The sequence below is a fragment of the Gorilla gorilla genome, chromosome 18 (assembly GCF_029281585.2).
Source record: "Gorilla gorilla gorilla isolate KB3781 chromosome 18, NHGRI_mGorGor1-v2.1_pri, whole genome shotgun sequence".
In the NCBI taxonomy this organism is placed as follows: Eukaryota; Metazoa; Chordata; class Mammalia; order Primates; family Hominidae; genus Gorilla; species Gorilla gorilla.
Genome location: NC_073242.2, coordinates 88009582 through 88031221, shown reverse-complemented (window position 1 = coordinate 88031221; position 21640 = coordinate 88009582). Strand labels below are relative to the sequence as shown.

At 39.2% G+C, this 21640-nt stretch overlaps 1 long non-coding RNA gene across 1 annotated transcript in view; it reads left to right on the top strand.

The window, feature by feature from the left end:
• The first annotated feature begins 1286 nt into the window (after window positions 1–1286).
• Window positions 1287–21640, top strand: part of LOC134757513 (uncharacterized) — a 32228-nt gene continuing 11874 nt past the window's right edge. Inside the window, exons 1-2 of the long non-coding RNA XR_010131578.1 lie at window positions 1287–1439; window positions 1570–1728. This is a non-coding gene — a long non-coding RNA (uncharacterized lncRNA). The remainder of the gene's footprint in view (window positions 1440–1569; window positions 1729–21640) is intronic.

Here is a 21640-nt window from a genome sequence, read left to right as displayed (position 1 = left end):
AAAGGTGTTTAATAAAAGTTTATTGAATAAATGTATAAACCAATGGTAGAAATTATAAGAGTAATTCTCAGCATAAATAAATGCTTTTATTAGTGACACTGGCCTGTCTCATACCACTATTGCTATCAGTAAATACTTTTAGCTTTAGTTTGATCCAAGAATTGGAAAAAAATTTTACAAACTTTATCATTTCTGAATAACAACGTATTTTCAAAAGTTTTATAACGCAACACATATTACTTAAAAAAATCCAATTGTCTACTCGTATCAAATGGCATTTACTTTTCATCTTTGTAATTTCCTCCACAAGAATTTCAGAGTTCAGGGAGCATTGGATAACATAAGGAACTGACTATTTCATTTTTACTCAAAATTAAATATTTAATAGATTGCCAAAAGCAAATCCCTATTTATCCCTATTTATGTTTTCTTATTATTTTTCTCTTCAAAATATTTATTATGGATTTTAAGTGACAGATTTCTTTCTTGGAAAATGATTATATCGATTTAATTAGATTGTCACCTCAGGGTCCATTCTTTTATATTTAGGAAGTTTGGAACAGAAAAGATCCTGAAAACAGAAAACAATTGCAACTAGGCACCTGGAAGTGTGCCTATCTATAATTTCATAAAATATGCTCATAATTATTTCTCTTTTATATACTCTTAGAACTTTTACTTAGCAATTACACATTAAAGAAACAATTGAAACTCCCTCTGTGGCCAGCTCTAATTTTTTCCCCTCTCTTACTCTCCCAAAGTGTACAGCTTTCCCAAACATGTTTTTACTTTATAAATACATACAAAGGTATTCATAAATAACAGATATTCTTATTTTGTGTATGGCTTTTTAAAAACCATATAAATTGTGTCGTACCAGGATATTGTTCTGTTACTTAGATTTTTTACCCAAATTATGTTTGTGAGATGTATCCACGTTGTGAATATGAGTAAAGTTTATTCTTTTCAACTTCTAAATAGAGGGGACAGACACTGCCAGCTGCCTAACCAACAGTATGACCCCCATCTTTTTTTTTACTAAGAGAAACATAATATTTTTCAATGCAATCATGTGCCCTGAAAAATTAGACAATACTTTCCAAGCTTCTTGCAGCTAGACTTAGCTCTCTGGCACAGTCCTAGCTAATGAGATGTAAGCAAAGTCGGCTTGGGTTTGCTCAGGAGAGTTCCTGATGGCTCAGCTACCTCCGCCACATTTCTTTCCTCTTTACTACTTCCTGCCTAGAATGCGGATGTACTTCATGGTGGAAGTGCAGCCATTTTGTAACCGTTAAGAGAAAGAGCTGCCTGCTAGATAGGAGAGAGTGAGATGTAAAGAAGTTTGGGTTCTTGATGACTTTGTAAAGCTTTCCTAACAAGCAGCCCTGCCTCTAGACTTCATACCAAATGAGAAAAGCAGAATTCGCATTTTGTTTAAGGTACAGTCGTTGGTTTTCTTTTTACTTGCAATCTAATTAATTCCTAACTAATAACAGAACCCATTTAATGAGCATGCCATTGTTTATATGTCCACTTATGCATTCCAATTAGTTATTTTCTTCTTTCCAGCCACAACCAGATTGCAATCAACACTGTTGCACAATGAACTTCTCTGCACACATCTGAGTCTCTGAGGGTACTGGAAGATCATAAGGTTATGTTGCTATTCAACTCTGGAAAACAGTTTAAAACACCTAGAAAAGTGGAGGTTCTTGAAATTCCCACAGTGTAAGAGTTATTGTTTTCATATATCTTTGCCAGCTTTGATAATGTTAAGTCCTGACCAATGAAATTTTTGTAAGTCCACTGGATATAAAATAGAATCTCATTGGTTTTAAAATTCATTAATATCCTAACCAATGGGGGAAAGAGTCCCTATTTAATAAATGCTGCTGGGATAACTGCCTAATCATATGCAGAAGAATGAAACTGGCCCCCTACCTTTCACCACATACAAAAATTAACTCAGAATGGATCAAAGACTTAAATCTAAGACTTCAAACTATAAAGTTCTAGAAGAAAACCTAGGAAATACCATTCTGGGAATTAGCCTTGGCAAGGAATTTATGGCCAAGACATCAAAAGAAATCACAACAGAAACAAAAATTGACAAATTTGGACCTAATTAAACTAAAGAGCTTCTGCACAGCAAACACACACACACACACACACACACACACACACACACACATAAAACCTATCAACAGAGTAAACAGATACCCTTCAGAATGGGAGAAAATATTCACAAACTATACATCCAACAAAGGTCTAATATCCAGAATCTATAATGAAATAAAACAAATCAACAAACAAAAAACAACTCCATTAAAAAGTGAGCAAAGGAGAGAGGTTCCAAGATGGCTGAACAGGAACAGCTCCAGTCTACAGCTCCCAGCGTGAGCAATGCAGAAGATGGGTGATTTCTACATTTCCAACTGAGGTTCCGGGTTCATCTCACTGGGGCTTGTCAGACAGTGGGTGCAGGACACTGGGTGCAGCCCACAGAGCGTGAGCTGAAGCAGGGTGGGGCATCGCCTCACCCAGGAAGTGCAAGGGGTCAGGGAATTCCCTTTCCTAGCCAAGAGAAGCCGTGATAGATGGCACCTGGAAAACTGGGTCACTCCAACCCTAATACTGCACTTTTCCAACGGTCTTAGAAAACGGCGCACCAGGAGATTATATCCTGCGCATGGCTTGGAGGGTCCCACGCCCACGGAGCCTTGCTCACTGCCAGCACAGCAGTCTCAGATCTAACTGCAAGGTGGCAGAGAGGCTGGGGGCGGGGCACCTGCCATTGCTGAGGCTTGAGTAGGTAAACAAAGTGGACAGGAAGCTCGAACTGGGTGGAGCCCACTGCAGTTAAACAAAGGCCTGCCTGCCTCTGTAGACTCCACCTCTGGGGGTAGGGCATAGCTCAACAAAAGGCAGCAGAAACTTCTGCAGACTTAAATGTCCCTGTCTGACAGCTTTGAAGAGAGTAGTGGTTCTCCCGGCACGGAGTTTGAGATCTGAGAACAGACAGACTGCCTCCTCAAGTGGGTCCCTGACCCCCAAGTAGCCTAACTGGGAGGCGCTTCCCAGTAGGGGCCGACTGACACCTCATACGGCCAGGTGCCCCACTGAGACGAAGCTTCTAGAGGAACAATCATGCAGCAACATTTGCCATTCTGCAGTATCTGTGGTTCTGCAGCCTCTGCTGGTGATACCCAAGCAAACAGGTCTGGAGTGGACCTCCAGCAAACTCCAAGAGACCTGCAGCTGAGGATCCTGACTGTTAGAAGGAAAACTAACAAACAGAAAGGACATCCACACCAAAACCCCACGCGTACATCACCATCATCAAAGACCAAAGGTAGATAACACCACAAAGATGGGGAGAAACCAGAGCAGAAAAGCTGAAAATTCGAAAAATCAGAGGGCCTCTACTCTTCCAAAGGAATGCAGCTCCTTGCCAGCAACAGAACAAACCTGGATGGAGAATGACTTTGAAGAGCTGAGAGAAGAAGGCTTCAGAAGATCGGTAATAACAAAGTTCTCCAAGCTAAAGAAAGATGTTCGAACCCATCACAAAGAAGGTAAAAACCTTGAAAAAAGGTTAGACGAATGGCTAACTAGAATAAAGAATGTAGAGAAGACCTTAAATGACCTAATGAAGCTGAAAACCATGGCACGAGAACTACATGGCGCATGCACAAGCTTCAGTAGCCGATTCGATCAACTGGAAGAAAGGGTATCAGTGATTAAAGATCAAATGAATGAAATGAAGCAAGAGGAGAAGTTTAGAGAAAAAAGAGTAAAAAGAAATGAACAAAGCCTCCAAGAAATGTGGGACTATGTGAAAAGACCAAATCTACGTCTCATTGGTGTACCTGAAAGTGATGGGGAGAATGGAACCAAGTTGGAAAACACTCTTCAGGATATTATCCAGGAGAACTTCCCCAATCTAGCAAGGCAGGCCAACATTCAACTTCAGGAAATACAGAGAACACCACAAAGATATTCCTCGAGAAGATCAACTTCAAGACACATAATTGTCAGATTCACCAAAGTTGAAATGAAGGAAAAAATGTTAAGGGCAGCCAGAGAGAAACATCAGGTAACCCACAAAGGGAAGCCCATCAGACTAACAGCAGATCTCTCGGCAGAAACTCTACAAGCCAGAAGAGAGTGGGGCCCAATATTCAAGATTCTTAAAGAAAAGAATTTTCAACCCAGAATTTCATATCCAGCCAAACAAAGCTGCATAAGTGAAGGTGAAATAAAATCCTTTACAGACAAGCAAATGCTGAGAGATTTTATCACTACCAGGCCTGCCTTACAAGACCTCCTGAAGGAAGCACTAAACATGGAAAGGAACAACTGGTACCAGCCACTGCAAAAACATGCCAAAATGTGAAGACCATTGATGCTAGGAAGAAACTGCAGCAACTAACAAGAAAAATAACCAGCTAATATCACAATGACAGGATCAAATTCACACAGAACAATATTAACCTTAAATGTAAATGGGCTAAATGCTCCAATTAAAAGACACAGACTGGCAAATTGGATAAAGAGACAAGACCCATCAGTGTGCTGTATTCAGGAGACCAACCTCATGTGCAGAGACACACATAGGCTCAAAATAAAGGGATGGAGGAAGATCAACCAAGCAAATAGAAAACAAGAAAAGGCAGGGGTTGCAATCCTAGTCTCTGATAAAACAGACTTTAAACCAACAAAGATCAAAAGAGACAAAGAAGGCCATTACATAATGGTAAAGAGATCAATTCAACAAGAACAGCTAACTATCCTAAATGTATATGCACCCAATACAGGAGCACTCAGATTCATAAAGCCAGTCCTTAGAGACCTACAAAGAGACTTAGACTCCTACACAATAATAATGGGAGACTTTAACTCCCCACTATCAACATTAGACAGATCAACAAGACAGAAAGTTAACAAGCATATCCAGGAATTGAGCTCAGCTCTACACCAAGTGGACCTAATAGACATCTACAGAACTCTCCACCCCAAATCAACAGAATATACACTCTTCTCAGCACCACATCGCACTTATTCCAAAATTGACCACATAGTTGGAAGTAGAGCACTCCTCAGCAAATGTAAAACAACAGAAATTATAACAAACTGTCTCTCACACCACAGTGCAATCAAACTAGAACTCAGGATTAAGAAATTCACTCAAAACCGCTCAACTACATGGAAACCGAACAACCTGCTCCTGAATGACTACTGCGTACATAACGAAATGAAGGCAGAAATAAAGATGTTCTTTGAAACCAACGAGAACAAAGACACAACATACCAGAATTTCTGGGACACATTTAAAGCAGTGTGTCAAGGGAAATTTATGGCACTAAATGCCCACAAGAGAAAGCAGGAAAGATACAAAATTGACACCCTAACATCACAATTAAAAGAACTAGAGAACCAAGAGCAAACACATTCAAAAGCTAGCAGAAGGCAAGAAATAACTAAGATCAGAGCAGAACTGAAGGAGATAGAGACACAAAAAACCCTTCAAAAAATCAATGAATCCAGGAGCTGGTTTTCTGAAAAGATCAACAAAATTGATAGACTGCTAGCAAGACTAATAAAGAAGAAAAGAGAGAAGAATCAAATAGACACAATAAAAAATGATAAAGAGGATATCACCACCGACCCCACAGAGATACAAACCACCATCAGAGAATACTATAAACACCTCTATGAAAATAAACTAGAAAATTTAGAAGAAACGGATAAATTCCTCGACACATACACCCTCCCAAGACTAAACCAGGAAGAAGTTGAATCCCTGAATAGACCAATAACAGGCTCTGAAATTGAGGCAATAATTAATAGCCTACCAACCAAAAAAAGTCCAGGACCAGATGGATTCACAGCCAAATTCTACCAGAGATACAAAGAGGAGCTGGTACCATTCCTTCTGAAACTATTCCAATCAATAGAAAAAGACGGAATCCTCCTTAACTCATTTTATGAGACCAGCATCATCCTGATACCAAAGCCTGGCAGAGACACAACAAAAAAAGAGAATTTTAGACCAATATCCCTGATGAACATCGATGCAAAAATCCTCAATAAAATACTGGCAAACCGAATCCAGCACCACATCAAAAAGCTTAACCACCATAATTAAGTGGGCTTCATCCCTGGGATACAAGGCTGGTTCAACATACGCAAATCAATAAATGTAATCCATCATATAAACAGAACCAAAGACAAAAACCACATGATTATCTCAATAGATGCAGAAAAGGCCTTTGACAAAATTCAACAGCCCTTCATGCTAAAAACTCTCAATAAATTAGACATTGATGGGACGTATCTCAAAATAATAAGAGCTATTTATGACAAACCCACAGCCAATATCATACTGAATGGGCAAAAACTGGAAGCATTCCCTTGGAAAACTGGCACAAAACAGGGATGTCCTCTCTCACTGCTCCTATTCAACATAGTGTTGGAAGTTCTGGCCAGGGCAATCAGGTAGAAGAAAGAAATAAAGGATATTCAACTAGGAAAAGAGGAAGTCAAATTGTCCCTGTTTGCAGATGACATGATTGTATACTTAGAAAACCCCATCGTCTCAGCTCAAAATCTCCTTAAGCTGATAAGCAACTTCAGCAAAGTCTCAGGATACAAAATCAATGTGCAAAAATCACAAGCATTCCTATACACCAATAACAGACAAACAGAGAGGCAAATCATGAGTGAACTCCCATTCACAAATGCTTCAAAGAGAATAAAATACCTAGGAATCCAACTTACAAGGGATGTGAAGGACCTCTTCAAGGAGAACTACAAACCACTACTCAATGAAATAAAAGAGGACACAAACAAATGGAAGAACATTCCATGCTCATGAATAGGAAGAATCAATATCGTGAAAATGGCCATACCGCCCAAGGTAATTGATAGATTCAATGCCATCCCCATCAAGCTACCAATGACTTTCTTCACAAAATTGGAAAAAAACTACCTTGAAGTTCATATGGAACCGAAAAAGAGCCTGCATTGCCAAGATAATCCAAAGCCAAAAGAGCAAAGCTGGAAGCATCATGCTACCTTACTTCAAACTATACTACAAGGTTACAGTAACCAAAACAGCATGGTACTGATACCAAAACAGAGATATAGACCAATGGAACAGAACAGAACCCTCAGAAATAATACCACACATCTACAACCATCTGATCTTTGACAAACCTGACAAAAACAAGAAATGGGGAAAGGATTCCCTATTTATGCTGGGAAAACTGGCTAGCCATATGTAGAAAGCTGAAACTGGATCCCTTCCTTACACCTTATGCAAAAATTAATTCAAGATGGATTAAAGACTTAAATGTTAGACCTAAAACTATAAAAGCCCTAGAAGAAAACCTAGGCAATACCATTCATGACATTGGCATGGGCAAGGACTTCATGTCTAAACACCAAAAGCAACGGCAACAAAAGCCAAATTGATAAATGGGATCTAATTAAACCAAAGAGCTTCTGCACAGTGAAAGAAACTACCATCAGAATGAACAGGCAACCTACAGAATGGGAGAAAATTTTTGCAATCTACCCATCTGACAAAGGGCTAATATCCAGAATCTACAAAGAACTTAAATTTACAAGAAAAAATCAAACAGCCCCATTAAAGTGGGCGAAGGATATGAACAGACACTTCTCAAAAGAAGACATTTATGGAGCCAAAAGACACATGAAAAAATGCTCATCATCACTGGCCATCAGAGAAATGCAAATCAAAACCACAATGAGACACCATCTCAACACCAGTTAGAATGGCGATCATTAAAAAGTCAGGAAACAACTGCTGGAGAGGATGTGGAGAAATAGCAACACTTTGACACTGTTGGTGGGAGTGTAAACTAGTTCAACCATTGTGGAAGACAGTGTGGTGATTCCTCAAGGATCTAGAACTAGAAATACCATTTGACCCAGCAATCCCATTACTGGGTATATACTCAAAGGATTATAAATCATGCTGCTATAAAGACACATGCACACGTATGTTTATTGCAGCACTATTCACAATAGCAAAGACTTGGAACCAACCCAAATGTCCATCAATGATAGACTGGATTAAGAAAATGTGGCACATATACACCATGGAATACTATGCAGCCATAAAAAAGGATGGGTTCATGTCCTTTGTAGGGACATAAATGAAGCTGGAAACCATCATTCTCAGCAAACTATCACAAGGACAGAAAACCAAACACCACATGTTCTCACTCATAGGTGGGAATTGAACAATGAAAACACTTGGACACAGGGTGGGGAACACCACACACTGGGGCCTGTCATGGGGTTGGGGGAGGGGAGAGGGATAGCATTAGGAGATATACCTAATGTAAATGACGAGTTAATGGGTGCAGCACACCAACATGGCACATGTATACATATGTAACAAACCTGCACACTGTGCACATGTACCCTAGAACTTAAAGTATAATAATAATAAAATAAATAAAATAAAAATAAAAAACAAGTAGAATAATACACTAAAATACAACTTGTTAAACATTAGTCAATAAGGTAGTCTAAAAGTTTGATCTAATAAAGTTTCAAAAACAGTGAAAAAAATAAATAAATAAAGATAAATAAAAAATAAAAAGTGAGCAAAGGACATGAACATACACTTCTCAAAAGAAGATGTGCAAGTGGCCAACAAACATGAAAAACTACTCCACATCACTAAGAATCAGAGAAATGCAAATCAAAACCACAATGAGATACCATCCTACACCAGTCAGAATGGCTACCAATAAAACGTCAAAAAATAGTAGGTGCTGATGAGGCTGTGGAGAAAAGGGAACACTTATACACTGTTGCTGAGAATGTAAATTAATTCAGCCACTGTGGAAAGCAAAGCAGTGTGGCAATTCCTCAAAGAACTTAGAGGAGAACTACCATTCAACCCATCAATCCTATCACTTGGGCATATAGCCAAAGGAAAATACATTGTACTACCAAAAAGACACATGCCCTTATATGTTTGTTGCAGACTATTCACAATAGCAAAGACAGAATCAACCTAGGTGCCCATTGATGGTGAATTAAATAAAGAAAATATGGTACATATACATCATGAAATACTATGCAACCATAAAAAAGAACCTTGTCCTTTGCAGCAACACGAATGCAGCTGGAGGCGATTATCCTAAGCAAATTAATGCAGAAAGAGAAAACCAAATGCCACATGTTCTCACTTATAAATGAGAGCTAAACATTGGATACATGTGGACACAAAGACAAGAGCAATAGACAGTGGAGACTCCAAAAGGGGGCAGAGAGGGAGAAGGACAGAGCCTGAAAAACTATGTACTGGTACTAAGCTCACTACCTGGGTGATGGGATTAATCAAACCCCAAACCTCAGCATCACACAACATACCAGTATAACAAACTTGCACATGTATCCCCTGAATCTAAAATAAAAGTTGAAATTAAAAATAAAATAAAATAAAATTCAGGCCAGGCACAGTCACTCACACCTATAATCCCAGCACTTTGGGAGACCGAGGCAGGCAGCTCACCTGAGGTTGGGAGTTCAGAACCAGCCTGGCCAACATGGGGTCTCTACTAAAAAAAATACAAAAATTAGCTGGGCATGGTGGCATGTGCCTGTAGTCCCAGCTACTCAGGAGGATGAGGCATTAGAATCGCTTGAACCCAGGAGGCAGAGGTGGCAGTGATCCGAGATCATGCCACTGCAGTTCAACCTGGACAACAGAGTGAGACTCTGTCTCAAAAAATAAAATAAAATGAATAAAACAAAATAAAAATTCATTAATTTCTTAGCAAGGTTGATTTTTTTCATATTAGACTTTCTTGGTTTTTATTGGACTTTTCACTACCTTTTAAGTTAATTCATGGAACATAATTATATTAATATGTAAGTAGGCCAGGAGTCATTGCAAATGAAGAAGAAAAATTCAACTCAATAATGGCTCCTTTTTGTTGACTACTTATTACATCCCATCAATGCTAATCTTCATCTTCATTCTGAAAACTGGAAAGGTAGAAATTACTGTTCCTATGGTTTTTATTATTTTTATAGATTTTCTTATGCTATAGATATTATTTTGAGGCTTTTTACAGGCACAGAGAAGTTATTATATGTCCAAAGTCAGATAGCTAGAAAGCGGGGAAGCAGAGATTTTAAACCTAAATCTACTAACTCCAAAGCCTGCATGTTTTTTTATTACACAATGCTGATCATAAGAATTTTTTCTAGTCTAAACTGTGGCAGAAAAATTATTAGCTGTGGTAGAGAAAGAAACAAATAACACTAACACAAGCCTCTTTTAAATTATGAAGATAAAGAACATAAATAATCATATTGATTTTCAAATGTAGAACTGAAAATTAGACATATTTAAGAAACAACTCTTGGTCACAGAAAATATGAGGTAAACAGAAATTCAAAAAAAGATTGACTATCACTAGAGTAATGTCTCATAATTGCTACTTGGACACAACTTTAATTTTAGTAGGTTAAGTGAATGCAAGTGATCCATCTTAGTTTTAGAGAAGCAGGTGCTGCTTTTGCTCATGAAATTCTCCTGGCAGATTAATTGAAATTGGCTTGGCTATAAGTACTCTCAGTTGATTTGGGAACTGGCTCAAGAGTCACGAACAAGGAATAATCATAAACCTCTGAGTACCTAGTTTTCCAGCAGGGTGGCATAGGGATTGATGGACTGAGTTTCATTTAGCATCTTCATTAATGGTCTGAAAGAGGCAGCAAATAGCTTGTTAATGAAATTCACAAATGAGACATCGCAAACACTGATAAAGATCGCTAAATTATCAAAGGAAACTCACAGAGGAAAGATATCTAGACACAAATGAATAACCTATAATGCAACATGGAAAGCCAGAGTTGAAACCAGGATGTATGGGGAGTGGTATTCGGGAAGAAGCTGACGGGGAAAAATTTTTTTTATAATATCAAATGTTTTTATTGCTTACTTATAAATATTTTGTAATTTATATTATAATTTCTGCTTCCATGAATCATTTGGGAAAAAGTAGCATTTATGACATCATCTGCTAAGACGTTTCTTCCTCCAAAGCACCATTTCTAAAAGTGACCCAGGAGTTAGAGTGAAAAGTCAATTAAATCTTAGCTTATAATGTTAAATGGCAGCCAAAAAGAATTTCTTTGGCTTACTGCTCTATGATAGAGCAGAATTTGGAGTCAATAAGACAGATCTGAGATTCAAACTCGGGTATCTCATCTGATCCAATTTTTTCACCTCTAAAATGAGAAAAATAATACCCACCTCACAGGGCTGCCTTTATGGTGATGAAATGAGACAATGTGTGCAAAAAGCAATAGGCATGATGCCTAACGTGACTGGAAGCCCAGCAAATGTTGGCTACATCTGAAATGAAGCAGGCTTTGATCCATCCCTGCCTCGAGATGGGTTGCTGGACTCAGGAATGAGCACTTTAACTCCCAAAATATGAAATTAAACCTGAGAAAGCCCCAAGAAGAGAAACAGGAAAGGAAGCAGCCAAGTCAAGAGAAAGACAGAAGAACTTGATCCAGGTCACTAATTCCAGAAACACATCCGAAGTGTGCAAGGCTAAAAATGGAGAGTAAATTTTTAACACGAACAAGATGAAAGTAAGACTAATGGGGCGAAATTAAGGAAAAAAAATAGCTTAAGCTTTAGATCATAGAAAAAAATTTTCCTTGACACTTCTATTAGATATTGCAGAATATTCATACAAGGGGAATCGTAAGTGAATCATTTCTTGAAGTGTTTCAAATTAGCTGGATAATGGTTCGAAAAGTTTATCATTAGGGAAAAAAAAAATCCTCCTGACTCCTTTTGGGCTCTAATGCCTTTGACAATAATTCTCATATTACCATGCTCAAAACTATCCAAGAAGCAGTAAACAGGAAAGACAAGAAAGAGTGTGCACTCTTTGTTTTTTTTTTTCTTTTTTTTTTTGAGACGGAGTCTTGCTTTGTCGCCCAGGCTGGAGTGCAGTGGCGCGATCTCGGCTCACTGCAACTTCCGCCTCCTGGGTTCAAGAGATTCTCCTGCCTCAGCCTCCCGAGTAGCTGGGACTACAGGCATGTGCCACCACGCTCAGCTAATTTTTGTATTTTTAGTAGAGACGGGGTTTCACCATGTTGGTCAGGATGGTCTCAATCTCTTGACCTCGTGATCTGCCTGCCTTGGCCTCCCAAAGTGCTGGGATTACAGGTGTGAGCCACTGCACCCGGCAGAATGTGCACTCTTAAAGATAGCATTAACCACCTTTGGACGACCCCCACTCCCCCTCAACCCACAAAACTTGGGAGCAATAATCGCTGCTCATTGAAAGCTGACAATTATGACTGACAAGTTAATTGTTACCCCAAGAAAATTATCTAAGAAGTTCTAAAACTGTAATAGAGTAATTGACCCTTTTCTTCAAATGCTTACTAAAACCCCTAATAAGTCGCTGGACAGAATTTTCACAGACTTAAGTTTCCTTTCTGTTTATAAATTATTCTTAAACATTTTGGTATCTGCTACTACTCTATATAATGGTATCTGATTTTTTTCACATAATTATATATGCCATTATTTCACACCTAAATCACCCAGATTTCATGAGATTCTGCAAAATAAATCAGTCCTTTCAGATGCTCCAACCACATGGCAAATGTGACATTCCCCTCAGTACTGGAAAAATCATTACCCGAGACAAGCGAGAGGTTTCTGATGTGGCACGGGTTGGATAGCCAGCAGATTACACGTAAGAGCCAGGAGAAGAAATATCCAAGGGGAAAGGAAGGCAGGCATCTGATTTATGCACCAAGATACACTAAAGAAGAAACATATTGTGCACTATGTGCCAGACACTGTATGAGGTCTTAGCAATTTAACAACGACCAATAAAAACTAAAGTACTACCCTCAAAGATTTACATGCTCATGAGGAAGGCACTCATAAGGAGACAAATGAATGCAAATGTAATATATTTTCCAGGAGACATAAGTATTACAGGAAAACATGAAATGGTTAAGGATAACTTGGAGATGGGAATAGGGGATACAGCTATTTTAGTTTAGGAAGTGAAAGAAGATCTCTTAGTAGATGACATCTGGGGGAAAAATCTGAACTAAGAAAGGGAGGAAGCCAACCTGATTCAGAAAAATCACATTTCAGGTAGAGAAAAAGGCAAGCATAAAGGCTCTACTCCTGCATATGTCAGAAGCAGCAGGAAAGCAAGTGTAGCTAGAACGGAGTTACCAGGAACCTGCAGGTATTCTAGCTGGAGGCAGCAAAGGTGATAGGATAACCAGGCAGAGGTCAAATCATACCAAGCTCTGAAGGACAGGGGCAAGGAAAAGGATGGCACTGAAGGTTTTGCAAAAGTGAATAACAGGATCAGATTCACATTTTGAAAGATCGCTCTAGCTGTTTTTTGGAAAATAGATTTTACTGGGTGCAAGGTAAAGGTAAAATAAAGAGTGAAATATGGAAGCCATTTTATTGGGCCAGGAAAATATGGAAATGAGAACAGGAGGGATAGAAACTAGCCTATAGGCTGGGCGCGGTGGCTCACACCTGTAATCTCAGCTCTTTGGGAGGCCGAAGTGGGCAGATAACTTGAGGTCAGGAGTTCAAGACCAGCCTGACAAACATAGTGAGACCCCCGTCTCTACTAAAAATACCAAAAAAAAAAAAAAAATTATAGGCGAGGTGGCAAGTGCCTGTAATCCCAGCCACTCAGGAGGCTGAGGCACAAGAATCGCTTGAACCCAGGGAGGCAGAGGTTGCAGTGAGCTGAGATCACGCCACTGCACTCTAGCCTGGGTGACAGAGTGAGTCTCCATCTCAAAAAAAAAAACAGAAAGAAAAGAAACGAAACTAGCCTATAGACTCAGAAGACATTTTGAAGATAGAGCCAATAGATTTTGCTGATGTGTTAGATGAGAGGAACGCCAATTAGTTGAGGGAACGTGCTGCTAAGACACTCTGAAGAGGTGGTTTATAAGGGAGCTGCCTATACTATCGAAGACAAGCAATATGTGTATGTTTGGTGTCTCTGGGAGAACAGATTATGGTGATATATTTTTTGTTCCTTTAGTAAATCCCCTTAACTATCTGGTGTCCATTAACCTCCTGAATCTTTTTCAGTTGATATACGTGGGCTGTGGTAAATTCCTGAATCTGTACACCAGTTTGGGGAAGTCATATCTTTTTTGTCATTCACTCTAAAATTGATCCTTCATGTTTCAAACTATGCCTGTCCTTTTCCAAAGTCACCTTACACAAAACCCAAATTTACCAAATACCAAGTTTACCGTATTACCTATTCCTTGCCCCTGGCCTTCAGGGTTTTGTATGATTTGACCTCTGCCTAGTTATCACACTTATCACCTTTGTTGCCTCCACCTAGACTACCTGCAGGTTCCTGGAAACTCCATTGTAGGTACACTTGCTTTCCTGCTGCTCCTGAAATATGCAGGAGTAGAGCCTTTATGCTTGCCTTTTTCTCTACCTGGAATGTGATTTTTCTGAATCAGGTTGGCTTCCTCCCTTACTTAGTTCAGATTTTTCCCCCAGATGTCATCTACTAAGAGATCTTCTTTCACCACCTAAACTAAATACAGTAAACTTGAGCATGTCCTCCACACCCTTTCCAAACCATGGGGATTTCAGAGCGCTCCATCCTGAGTTCTTGTTTTTGGGATTTATTCTTGGTTAATGGGGAAATGGGACCCCGTTCTATTCCAGATGTTATTCCAGAAACAGGTTGTTCTGCTTCTCTTCCCAAGTGCCTTTTTGAGGACTGCCCTCTCTATGTCCAGCATGATAGACCAATGCTCTGAAACAAGGGAGGCAGTCTTCTTTGGTTTGTTTCCTAGTGATGCCTAGAACTTCCTAATCAATCTAAGCCTATTAGAAAGCCCCAGACATTCTTGGTGCTCCTACTTCCCTTACACCTGTTAGTTAAGAAGTCACAATATCATATTATCATACTGATTCTACCTCAGGCCTGACTATGCATCTGTCCCTCTTTATTTTCATCATCATAACTTTTTTTTTTTTTTTTTTTTTTTCCTGAGGCAGGATCTCGGTTCTGTCACCCAGGCTGGAGTGCAGTAGCATGATCACAGCTCACTGCAGCCTCCACCTCCCAGGCTCAAGCGATCCTCCCACCTCGGTCTCTCGAGTAGCTGAAACCTCTGAGTAGCTGGTGCCTTCCTCATCAGGATGTAAATCTGTCAGCGCCTTCCTCGCCAGGAAAATTAGTGCACCATCATGTCCGACTAATTTTTTTATTTTTTGTAGAGATGAGGTCTTATTATGTTGCCCAAGCTGGTCTTGAACTCCTAAGCTCAAGCAATCCTCCCACCCTGGCCTCCCAAAGTACTAGGAGTACAGGTGTGAGCCACCGCAGCCAGCCATTGTAGCTTTCATGCCAGCCCTCATCACCTCTCCCTTCTATTACTGCACTAGACAATTTGGTCTTCTTTCTTTCTCCATGGAGCTGTGGTAATCTTTCCTAAACACAAATCTGGTGATTTCCCACTACCCAGAGCAGGCTTTCAGACTGTGCTTGTTAAACTCTAGGAAGCTCCTGCCCATCTCCGCATCTTCCACTGGAGGTGAACCCCATTTTCTTTGTTACACATTTGTCTTCTGAATGAAACTTTTTCAATAAAAGGTTTCACTGCAAGAGAGAGACAGAATGAGCTTGAAAAACACTGACTTAGACTGGTCCTAACTCCTTTACATTCAAGCGCCTTCAAAGTTAATCTCTTACTTCATCCTCCTCTCCAGTGGCTTTCCAATAATGCACAATACAGCCCAGCCATACTGGACTTTCCACACTTTCTAAAATATGCCATGCCCTCAAATATGGGCAGGCAGATAAGTTATTGCCATGACACTTCATATATTCTCAAAAAACGGTTGCTGTTATGAGCAACTGCTGTTGCCTCTTCTCACCATATTTATCCCTTCACCATCTCCCCTCATCCTTAAGAGACTCAAATTAAACGTCACCTTCTTTCTGAATCTTCAAATGGGATGAATTTCTCTTGTATCACTATAGTTTATTTATGTAAGTATTTCCCAAACTGTGATATAAGAATGTATATTCAGGAACCCATACTGTCTCTGAGACTCCTATTTCAATGTTATGTTTTTATTTTGCTGATAACCTACAAATAAAATTTACCAGTTTTAAAACAGAAGCTTTCTCTTGGGTGGATGAGTCTCCATTCAAATAAATTTTCATAGGATAAAGTTCTAGTTTTCTTAAGTGAGTATGGTTTCAAATGGAAGTCACAGGCATCTCTGGACATTATTCTGGGGTTCTCAAGTTGTGGTCCTTTTATAAAAAGTTTGTGCAAACATTTGATATTTGCTTTTACATATCTCTTTGTAAATAACAAGCATGTTTTGTTTTAGGTGTTTGATTAAGTGTCTCTCTTATCCAACAGATGACAAAAGAGCTGTCTGTAGTTGCCAATATGTTAGTTGAGCAACTCCTCCCTGTCTCCATGGCAAAAAAAAAAAAAAGTTGAATTTTTAAATGAGTCCTAGAATCCTTTTGAGTTCTGACTGATAGGCAATTTGGGAAAGGCTTTGATTTCAGGGTTTCTGACCCTAAAATCTAATTATCCACCATAATGGACCTCATGGATATCTCATAGGTGGCCTAAGCAGTATATTAGCAACATATCAGAGATTTGGAGACAGATAGCATAAAAGAGACAAAAACAGCTGGACCTGAGAAACAACGGTTCTGCAGCAATTATGTAGGAGACACCTGCTCTTCTTCTCGTCACTTAGTGATCACTGTAAAGGCAAGAAAACGTCCCTTTCTGCTGCTAAGGTCCTGCCACGTGGCAAGTGGGAACTAGAGATCACACAGACTTGGTGGCAGACCGTTGAAGTTTATATGCTCTAGAACCCTGTATCAGTCAAGGTCCTGATGGGCAACAGATGACATACTCAAGGTGAGCAACCTGGGGGAGAAACTAATGAAAGGGACATTTACTAAAGAGTGGGCAGGGTGATGGAAAACCAATAAGGGAATGGCAAGGAAAAGAAGTACATACCAGAATCCAAAGAGGAACACTAAAGCTATAAGAGAAAGTTGCCTAGTGGAAGCTTTAGCCACAGAGAGAAAAACAAAGGCAAACAGTTAGACCCAGAAGACAGAAACCTGCCCTCTCTCCTTACCCTTCTGGGTTCTCACTGGCTTAATCCAACAGGAAACTAAAAGATAAGCAAACTAATTAATGGAGTCCATAAAATTAATGCATAGAGCAGGCTTGGGAAAAGATAAAGAGTATGCCTGGAGATTCAAATGAAAGATACCAAAGATTCATAAGGAGGTAGGTAGCCTTAGGGGACATTTGAATATCAACAGTGTTGCTTTCCATGTAACCAGCATGAATCCTGCTGGGACAAATCTTATCCCCATGTCTTTGGAAACAGAGAGGATAAAAAATGATGATGATGATGATGATGACGACAGAGGAGAAAGAGATATGAAGAAGGAGGAGGTAAAGGAATAAATAACACAAAAAATGCTACTAATTTTAAAACCTGTGCATTTAATAACCATTTGTTGAACACATCCTAAGTGTTAGATGGTGAGCAAACCACTGATGACAAGAAGAGAAGAAGAGAAGACATGGTCTCTATACTTAGGAGCTTCCTATTTATTGGAGAAATCAGCTCTGTGAATTGATCAAGTACAGCATTAGCTACTACATTTATTACAAATAAATTTAATGCAACTAGCTTCTATGGCTATTTTATTCATTGTAATTATGATTATTATTGTTAAGCTTTACATGTATCAGGCAGGCTGCTAAACTACTTAAATCAGACCTACCTCATATGACCAGGAGAGGATTAAGTCCAATTATCTACTACTATCTTCACTTTACAGATGATGAAGTTGACACTTAGAAGTGTGAGTTTTATTCAAAGTCTTCTGGCTAGTAAGAGGTAGAGCTGTGATTGAGACACAAGCATTCTGATTCTAGAGACACATACTCCTAACCACTACAAGGCACTGCCACCTGGGGTGAGACCACAGTGGTTTTCCTTGAAACATGCATGCAATCTGTACTCTTTCAAAATCCAAGGGAGTTTTCTTGATCTATCAATTTACCATGTTCCTTTTTATCCCTCTCAATTTACTAATTGCATCAAATATTACATTAGGTCAGCATTACACTAATTGGCACCATTTTGTTTACTAAATGATGACAGGGTAGAATGGTGTTTCCTTTCCTTGAGGCCCATCATTAAAATGATTATTCCGCAGGGGGTGACGTGGAAAGTAGGAATGAGCTACACTGCAGCATGCATGGATACCTGTGGCCTTTAACAAAGAGGATGGCCTTACCCCAAATTATTCCATCTGGCAGAGCTGTTACCTGCTGTAGTTCACACATGAATGGCAATGATTTGCATGCAAATAGAAGCCTACATGCTTTCTCAGAGCTAAGAGCTGTATTTCAACATTTCACAGTGGAATTAGCAGTGGACAGGATGCTGCAGCTTTGTGGATATGCCAGCTAAAACCCTTCTAAATACCAAGCTCTGTGTTTCACAGCAAGATTGTTTATTGAACCAGTTCGTGGAAGCTCCAAAGACTCCTCTGCTGAAACACCGCCAGCTCCAAGCTCTGATTTTGACATTGATATTGTCAGATGAGATTAAGCATTGGTCGTAATGAATGCTGGCAGACTTCTGTTGAGGTATGATCACCCATGTTCCTGTGGCTAAGTAGCAAAGCTCTAGACAGGAGCGAAGCTGTGGTCTTGGGAGTTATTAGTTGCTGTTTTTGTTTCTTTTTCCTGCTCCCTGATATGGTTTGGCTGTGTGTCCCCACCCAAATCATCTTGAAGTATAACTCGTAATTCCCACATGTTGAGGGAGGCACTCAGTGGGAGGTAATTGAATCATGGGGGCAGGTCTGTCTTCTGCTGTTGTCATAATAGTGAATAAATCTCACGAGATCTGATACTTTTAAAAAGAGGAGTTCCCCTGCACAGGCTCTCTCTCTTTGCCCACCACCATCCACCTAAGACGTGACTTGCTCCTCCTTGCCTTCTACCATGATTGTGAGGCCTCCCCAGCCATGTCGAAGTGTAAATCCATTAAACCTCTTTTTCTTCCCAGTCTCGGGTGTGTCTTTATCAGCAGCATGAAAATGGACTGATACACTTCCCTTCATCAGTTGCCAATTTCCTAGAAGATAAAGGGCAAGTTTTTAATTGATCTTCATGGATCTTCATATTCTGAGCCATACTGATCATTAACCCTCATGCTGTCTCACTCCTTTATACTCCAACAATCCACAAATACTGTTATTTGCCCTTACACATGATGCAGTACTAAACTTTCTTTGCTTTGCCCATACTGTTCCCACCTTCTGGAATGACTTCCTTCACTATCTTTGGATAGTAAACTTTTACTCATCCTTCAAAAACCTGTTCAGGCTATTCTGAGAGATCTTCCCTCATTGTTCCAAATAAAGATGATTTCTATATCTCCAAAACCTGATCTATATCTTTACTATTACTGCATGAAACAATAAGACAAATAAGCACACAAAAGTCTTGCCTGTAGAGTCTTATCTCATCTTTATACATCCAGATCTCAGCACGATGTTTGGCATATAGTGTATACTCCATCCTTATTTGTTGAATTTAACTGAATTCCTCTTCCCAGATACAAGGTATAGGAGGTATTTGGGAGTTCAAAACAAACCACAACATTATGTTAGCAATTCATGAATTAGTACTAAATTTTTTATGATGTTTGTTTGTGTTTGCTCATAAAAATGCACTGATCTTACCAAAAAAGACAAAACAAAAAAATACAAAAAAGTTCCTTGATCTCCTTAACCAGAAAAATTGCTTTCAACAGTATGGGCCAATGCAGACCTATGATCATGTTTATATCTATACAGACATATATAAATACTCTTATATAATCCAGAAATAGAGCTTTGTTAGATTTTTTTTAAGAGATTTACTTTGAATAGTAGGAATGAGTTATCGTTTGTAGAAAAAAGATGACACGATGGAGAAATAAGTATTCCCTCCTGATGGAACAAGACAGTGAGGCTTGCTGAAATCCATTTAGCACAATCAGTTGGTCTATTATTTCCCAATTATGAAAGTGGAGAAATGAGATATTTAATCAGGACATATTTTAGAAAGTTGTAACATATTTGCTTATTTCCCTAAGGCTTGTAATGAAGAGCTCTTAATATTTCATTTTCATTATTACCAGAAGAGAAGAGTTATAATAAAAACTCTCCTTGTGGTCTTGATCCCAAAGCAAAAGAGAATTTCAGCATCTCTAGGTCATCTGAGCAATGACCCTCACAGTTAAACTAGGTGGAGAACTACTGGAGATCAGGATTCTGGATCCATTTCCCAGTCCATTGCCATTCTTTGTCTTTGCCAATAATCTCTACTTCTAACTCACAGGACATCTTGTATTTAGAATGTCTTCTGTGCTTGGAAGGTTACGGAAAATAATCATTCCCATATGCATGCTAAAGTGGACACCTTCCACTGAACACCAAACTCCTCCATAAGTTCAGGACTGACAGCCACAGATGAGTAAACCGAGGCACATTTGCGAAAACATCAGGAAGAGATTGGAGTATGCCATCTTTAAGATCTTTTTAAGCTAAAAATTATCTCATTTAATTAGTGCCCCAATATTATCTGCTGGAACAGAGGTATAATCATTGAACCAGGGAATATCATCAAAGACCAAAATGCTGATTGTGACTTATTACTAATTTTGGCTGCCAAATCCTTCTGTTTTTTGAGAGGTTAGACTTACCTCTGTTAGATCTAGGTTACAGCTAATTGTGTTCTGTTCCTAAACAGATTAAGATCACATTGCTGAGAATTGGGAATAATTGTAGAATGCATAAACAAATGACTGCTCTCTGGATAAAAACACAAATTTCTCAATGTCTTGTTCTCATATTCCAGGTCTTAGACTAGTCATGCCCAAAAAAATCTTTCACTGATACAGCGAAGGTAAGGGTGAGTGCAGCCCTCAGGCTATCTATGTCAAACCAGACAGGGCTGCCTGCTTCCCATTTCCAGTGTGGTCTGCGGTGGTGTGTCTGATAAGAACGGACAAAAAGCAGATAGCATGATCACTGTGATGAAAAATGAGAAGTGAAGAACAACCAGGTCCCAGCAACCCCTGACACAGTGGCCCTGGATAGCTAAATTTCAGCCATTCCTAAACATCGAATGGGAAGGAACAGGTTCAATTCATTAGGTGTTTTCAACCTGCTTTTTCTTTTTAATATATGTATACTGTGAAAAGAGGGTCAGTTTGTGTTTGGAAAAACCAATATATTTATTTGCATTTAGCTGTCATCTATTGGGAGAGAAGTAAAATTAAAGCATGGAAAGGAGAATTATTTGAAAAGGCAAACTAGTATAAGCAGGAGAGGGCAAAACTTTGCATAGTTTCTTCAAAAGAATGTCTTTTAAAGGTCATCTAATGGGGTGTGAGTGTGTGTGAAAAACACACTGGTTTATTCACCAAAAAGCCCAATCTGGCATGTAGCATAGCTTTCTCACAATCCAG